The 7,222-nt window shown below is 49.9% G+C and overlaps 1 long non-coding RNA gene across 1 annotated transcript; it reads right to left on the reverse strand.

Moving 5' to 3' along the window:
* Positions 1 to 4,234: 4,234 nt before the first annotated feature.
* LOC135308514 (uncharacterized) lies at positions 4,235 to 5,819 on the reverse strand. Its single transcript, XR_010368925.1, has 3 exons — positions 5,530 to 5,819; positions 4,844 to 5,016; positions 4,235 to 4,400 (listed from the first exon to the last, which is right to left on the reverse strand). It is a non-coding gene; the product is annotated as an uncharacterized LOC135308514 (long non-coding RNA).
* Between the last annotated feature and the right edge of the window lie 1,403 nt (positions 5,820 to 7,222).

Here is a 7,222-nt window from a genome sequence, read left to right on the forward strand (position 1 = left end):
ATCTTCCAACTTTATATTTAATACAGAATGTGTTGCACCCGCATTCACCTGACATTTCATTTTCCTCATCTTTTTCCCCAGTTCTCCTTTGACCAGAGGGTTTTCTGGGGGGATGCCCTCCAGCCAGCCCTTGCATTGATTCAGTTCTGCAACCACCTTGGGTTTGAGTTGCAGCCAGTCTCTCTTCCAATGCCTTTCGTTCTCACAATAGGCACATTGAGTGGTCCAGAGTTCAGGGAGAGCTCTCTGCCCACCCCAGCCATGTCTTTGTCCTGAGGAGGGGCCTTTGTGTGGTGCAGCCCCTCTAAGGGCTGCAATAGTCGTGTTAGTCATTCCTTTCTCCAGTTGCTTATGCTCTACCCAACTACGATTTATATGACCTCTCCATGCTGCTTCTTGCAGTTTTTCTATACCCGCTCTTTGGTTTTAAATTTCTCATTTCTGCCTAATATCATTAGAGGATTGGCCCAGGAAAAGGGAAATGAGTTGGTTTATGCCATATTCATCAGATGGGTAAATCAGTGTATTTATGCACGGCTTCCTGAAATGGTTCAAAAATTCAGTTGGGGTTTTGAGAGGCCTTTGTTTTACTTCCTGTGGTGCACTCCAAATGACAGCCTTAGGGATACCATTTTCCAAAACTGACCCATTCCCAATACCTCTGCAGGAGTTGATAGTGACCAGAATTATTACAGTCCCAGGGAGGTTTGGTGAGAGGGCATGTTTCTTCTCTATTGTCTTCTGCCCATTGCCCGAGTCTTCCATAATTCCATGCAGTTTTTAATAGCAGCTCTTTCCTTGTGTCTGCTAAAGCATCTAGCATAGGATCTATATCTTCCCAGTCTGGGGCCAGGGCTTTAACAAATGCCCTGAATCTTTTAGCTATTCCTGATGGATCATGCCAGTGTTGTCTAGCCAGAAATTTCCATGCTCCTAAATCAGCTAACAAAAGGGATATATTGATTTTCATCAGACTCAAAGGTCCCCTTGCCTCCCATAAGAGTGACTGAATGATCACCTCCTGAAAAGATGGTGATCTTCCTCCCAGCCCTTGCAAACAAGTCCAAGGGGGGCTGTTGTGGTGTATTTTCTCTTTATTGGTTTGTTCTGTTATCTCCTATGTTAATGGCTCAGTCTAAATTGTACCCTCCTATCTTAGCTGTCTGTCTTGCCTTAAGCCTGCTCCTTGATCTGGAATGTTCCCTGATCCTCTTCCCATTCAGCTGTCAATCCCACTTTGTACCAACCCTTTAGTCTAGAAACTTCCCTGTCAATTCTCTATGGTTGTGTTTGAAGGTGCCAGGACGTGGGAAGAGACAAGAATCTTGACTCCTTGTTTCAGAAGGCTGATTTATTTTATTATGATATATATTAAAAATGCTATACTAAAACTATAATAAATAACAGAGAGAAAAGGATCCATCAGAAGGCTAGAAGGAGTAGGAATGGAAACAAAAGCTTGTGACTCTCAGAGTCCCATGCAGCTGCATCTTTGATTGGTTATTAAGTAGAAACAAGTCACATGCACCAATCACAGATGCACCTGTTGGTAAACAATGTCCAGACCACATTCCACAGCCATCAGATGGTTAATTGTTTACATTTCTTTTCTGAGACTTCTCAGCTAGGATAGGAGAAAAATCCTAGTAAAGGATTTTTCATAAAATATCATGGCTACAATTCCCTGTTCCTGGAAGCCCTATTGGTGCATGTCAACCCTCCCCCTGTTCCTCCTCATTGGTTCAAACATTGTAAGACCCGCCTTGTGCTCCTCCCCAGTCCTTCTCCTATTGGTTGAAAATTTGTACCTGCCCCTGAGCCCTCCCATATAAAAGTCCCCGCACTCCTGTTTTCTGTGTGTTTTGGCCCTGGACTGTCCATGGAATAAGGCTTTCCTTGGAACCCATACAGAAGGCCTCCTCTTCATCCATATCTCCACTGTGCGCCTGACCACCGGCTGGTGCCGTAGAGCGTTTGCTCTGAGCCTCACCTGGGATCATCCTGCTTCTGAGCTGTGTCCCACACTCGGCGTGGTGCCGGGGGCAGCTAGCGGAATTCCAGCACCGTGTCGGAGGACGCTGAATGGTGACAATGCCACAGCTTCCTTTCTGCCTTTGGTTCTGTACTGTGAGTTTTTCCTTTTTCAAGCTCTAGAGAGGAAGGGAGGCTCAAAGGCAAAGTTTTCTCAGCAGTATTTACCAGGGATTTCAACTGCATTCCCTGTCCTCCCACTTCTCATGACTCAAAAGGAGCAACCACACCCTCCATCTTTTCCTCATTCACTTTCTATTTTAAACACCTTTCTTCTTTCTAGGGAACATGCAGAACAACATGTTCTCACTCCTCCCTTTCCTTTCGTTTTGCAATATTTTTTTGTAGCCAACACAGAAGGATTCCTTGGGGCCAAATTTAAACCACATTGTGCTTCAATCCAGGGTGATCCTTCAGACAAACAAAGCATATTCAGCTACACAGCCTCATTTCATTTTCTTTCTCTTCACAAGAATAATAGTAACCAGAACAAGTTATAATAACTCAGGGTTCCAAGTACTGGTTTCTCCTTGTCTTCAAATATATTAAGTGACCACTATTGATCACAATATTTATTGAGGGTTTTCTTAGTCTCTGTGCCCCCCTGGGGCCTCTCTTATCTTCTTCCATTGTTTCAATAGGCATCCCTTTTATGCTCTGCCCTGTCCTTCTTTGCCGAGCCCAGCCCCACCCTGCCCCACCCTGCCATTACTCTCTCTGCCCTGCCTAACATATATGTGCTCTGCCCTGTACTGCTTCACCCAACCTGGCCCCGCCCTACCACACCCTGCCCGACCCTGCTCCACCCCTCCCTGCCGTACCCCACCCCAGCCTGCCCCGCCCATATTTGCCCTGCCCTACCCTGCCCAACCCCATCATGCTGTACCCTCTCCTGCTTCGCCCAACCCAGCGCTGTCTCACCACACCCTTCCCCACTATGTCACGCCCCCTTTACCCCACCCCACCCCAATTGACTTGGCCCCCTCCTGCCATGTCCAACCCCATCATGCTCCTCCCTGCCCAGCTCCACCCACCTTTGGCCCACCCCACTCCACCCTGCCACATCCTGCCCCGCCCTACCACACCCAGCCCCACCCTGTCCCACCCTCCCCAGTCCTGCAAGGCCTGAGAAGTGATGACAGCCCTTCCCAAATTAACATAGTTGTTCAGCAGAGAATCACTGAGAGATCCGCAGAACTACGTTTGACTGGTGGCTCAGAAGAACCATTGTTCCTAAAAATCCTAAAAACACCATAGAAGAGGAGACCACCTGGAGAGACCAGAGGAGACCAGCCGGAGCTCCAGGCACAGCCGATGATTGGCACAGCTGAGCCTGTGGGAAGCTCCCATAGCTTCTGCCTTCTCCCTCCCTGTTGACGGCTCCAACCCTCCAGCCCTCAGACCCTGCCCACCCCCACTTTCTCCCTCCCAGCTCATCCCTTTGCTTCACCGGCCATTAATAAACGGTTTGGCTTCTTCACTTTGCCTGCATCCCTGTGGAGCTGAAGCGCCGCAAATCCGGTGCCCTGGGACACACAGGCCCCTGCTGCCGTTCTCTTCCACGACCTGCTTTATGCACAGGAACGAGGGCAGGTCAGGCTGGCACGATCCCTGTGCTGAAGGTGCAGTTCCACAACCCTGTGCAGTTACAGATCTTGCTGAGCACACGGAAGGCCAGCAGTGGCACAAGGAGCCTGGGTGTCAGGAGTGAAGTCGTGTCTGAGGCCCTGCCACATTTGATCTGCTGTTGTGCATGTCAGCAAGATAATGAATGAAACCAGGTTCAAAAATGCTCCTGGCAAGGCAAGATCCCAATTCTAGCAGCTTTTCCACCTCCACGCTGCAGGAATTCATGGGTCTGCTGGGTAGGGAATGTTCATCCCAAATTTTCTGCCTATGTGTCTAGGAAAACTCTAATGACAATGCTGATGTGGTGATTCAGTCTTCTGAGGTTTTTTTGGGACATTCTTTTGGGATTTTGGGGCCTGGGACCAGGGGAGAGAGCAGGACACAATCCAGATCCAGAAAAATCCCATATAGCACTGGAAATGAGCAGAGCTCAGTGAAAACAAGCACAAAGGAACTGGGGAAAAAAGAATTTTTAAGAAGGGAAAACAGGGAAAAATAAGGATAAAATTCCAAATGAATCCACTGGTAAAGGATAACCTGGAGGCGCAATAGGAGAAATTCCAACACAACAGGCTACCAGGGCCTGGGAGGGCCCAAAATTTTGGTTTTATTTAGGAAGATTTTAGGTTTTTTTTAAAATGCTACTGGAATTTTTTTCAAAGAGAATCCTACTTTTCCTTTCTGAATGGGCTGGAAGTCTCCTCCTGTTCATGCTTTGCTGGTTTTGCCCATCTTTATTCCTGAATTAAAAATGACAAAATAAAAAATAGAAAAGGGGTTGTTAAAAAGGAGGAATATTAATAATATGAATAACAATATTAATAATGTTAATATTAACAAAACTAGTAATAATAATTGTAATGAATAAGGTGTCAAGATCCTGAATATTTCTTCTTTGTAGATTTTTTGGGGAGTAAAAGTTTAGTGTTTTATTTTACTATTTAAAAGATGTTATCTTGCCATGTGTTATCCTGGAGATTAAACCTGCTTTGGTGTCTTGGGTTGTTTGGGTTTTTTCCCCAGAATTGCTGGGAATTTTTCCAGTTGAAAAATAAAAGGCGTTAATGATTGAAAAAAAAAAAGGTAGGGAGAAAGAAAAAAAGGGTGGGAAAGTTGGAAAACAATAAAAAACAAGGGGAAAATCTCTTAAAAATATAAAAAGCAACCAAAAAAGAACAGTTACACTTTGTTTCCATTGTGCGCCTGAGTTCCTTGAGTTTTCCACGTGTTTTTGTGTAGTCCTGAGTTGTAGAGCTCTCCAGACAGGATGCTGAGCTTGGTGGAGATTGCGGAGCCGCCAGAGCCATTCCCAGTTTTCCTTCCCACCAGTAGTATCCGATGCCGTCACACACGTGTCTATTTTGGAGCACCAAATGTGCCATTGTTACAAATTCCCAACGCCCAGAATGACAGGATTCCATGGGAATTTCTGAGGGGAACTGGAGGATTTGAAATTCCCGATGCCCGGAATGCTGTTATTCCATGGATTGCCAGTGTTGATGGGAAGTTGTGAGGGGAATCAGATGATTCTAAACTCCCAACCCCTGGAATGCCGTTATTCCATGGTATCCCAGTGTTGCCCACCAAATGCAGCCCTGGACCATCAAATCTAACTTTTGACCAATAAATCCAACTGTTCACCACCAAATTCAACCTTGGACCTTCAAGTCCAAACTCTGACTATCAAATTCAACCTTGGGATGGCATGGGATGGGATGGCATGGGATGGGATGGGACGGGATGGGACGGGACGGGACGGCATGGGACGGGATGGTATGGTATGGGATGGGATGGGATGGGATGGGATGGGATGGGATGGGGCCAATGTGGCGGCAGGCACCAGCCGTGTGGCCCAGCTCTATCACTCACCCTCCTGCAGCAGGATTGGCTCAATGTCCTCAATCTCTACCTCTCGGTCAGGTTCAGTGTATTTTTCCTCCTTCTCCACCCAGGCCAGCTTGGGCAGTCTTGAGTGTCTCTGCTCCATGTCAAAGATTAAAATAAAGGAAAATTGCAAGGCAAATGCCAAGTCCTGCAGTCTGGCCCTGAGGTCACGTCTAGAAGTAATTCCTCGAAAAAGCTCCGGGTCGGACACGAACGAGTGCGCTGTGTGGGGGCTCCTCACAGCACCGCTCTGTCCCGTCCTGTCCCGTCGCCTGCTCCGAGCGCTGTGCCGTGCTCCTGTCTCTGCCAGCTCCTATGTCACCACGTGTCACAAAGGACACACTCTTCCATTCCATGCCAGGGTGACCGTGCTGCAGCGTGTCACAAAGGGCCTTTGCATACGCTGCCACCTGCCCTGGGGCCGCCTCCAGCCCACCCAAAGTGGCCCCGGTTGGAAGGAATCCCTGGCCCCAAGTGTCTAAGGCAGCCCGACAGGATCTTTAGCAAGGGCTCAGCCCATCAGCAAATGTTGCCCTGCTCTGCGGGCTCAGGGCAGCAGAAGGAGCCCCCAGGGCTGCCGAGGCAGCCGCGCTGGCAAGGGCACGGGGCCTTCCACGGAAGCTGGCACGGCCTCCTTGGGACACATCCCGGCTGCTGGCCATCCTAAAGCCGCGGTGTGACAGGCACAGGGAACGTGTGGGCCAGGGCACCAATGCTGCTCTGAGCCCTGGGGCCCGGGCAGCGCTGCCATCAGCAGGTGTGGCAGAGTCCCCGCCCAAGCAGAGCTGCCACCCCCCGAGCCTTGGCAGCGCTGCTGCCCCTCTCCTGCCCCAGAGACCTGGGCCCCGGGGGGCTTCTGTGCCACAGGGAGCCAAAGCCCACGTGCACTGGGAGCTGTGCTCCTCCCTGCAGGGGCTCTTGGAAGGAGCACCTGGCGAAACTGCTGGAAACATGAGTGGATGGCAAAGAAGCCCATCCTCCCCCTGGTAGAGATATCTAAGTGACCAATAAAGCACAGCTCTCCCTTCTTGTTCCCTGCAGGAGAATCAAGAAAGAGTCACAGCTATTCTTTCTGCCCACCATAACCACAGCTGGGACAAGGCACACATGCTGCCTCCAAAGTGACTCAAATTCCAGCCGAGACCTCTCACCTTCCAGACAACTCCTTCCCCAACATGCCCCCCAACACCAACCCCCCCAAACACCCGCACAGGAGCCCTCAACACCCCGCCAGCACCCCCAGCTGTCCCCGTCCCTCCGCAGAGCTTTCCCAGCCTCCAGCAGACCCCCTGGTTCCCTGCACGTGCCGTGGGATGGCACTCAGGAGGATCTGCTCCAAGGCCTTGCCCATCAGCAAGCTCAGGCTGCCAGGCCCATGGTTCCTGGCTCATCCTTCCCAGGGAGCCTTCCTGAGCACGGCTGTTCCATTGGCACATTTGCGCTCGCCTGGGACTTCTCCACTCAGCCAGGGCTGCTGCTAAAGGATGGAGAGCAGCCTGGCAAGCTGTTTCTCCAGCTGCCTCTTTCCTCTTGGTGGAGGTAGAACATTCCACAGGAAAGCAGCTGGTGCCACAAGGAGTGGGTGGCATCAGGCCACTCTTGGGAGACCCCTCAGGACTGCTGTATCCTGAGGGAGCACCACTGACCTTGACCTGTTTGTAGCTGCAAAAGCTTCAAA

This window comes from Passer domesticus, chromosome 10 (assembly GCF_036417665.1).
Source record: "Passer domesticus isolate bPasDom1 chromosome 10, bPasDom1.hap1, whole genome shotgun sequence".
NCBI classification, from domain to species: Eukaryota; Metazoa; Chordata; class Aves; order Passeriformes; family Passeridae; genus Passer; species Passer domesticus.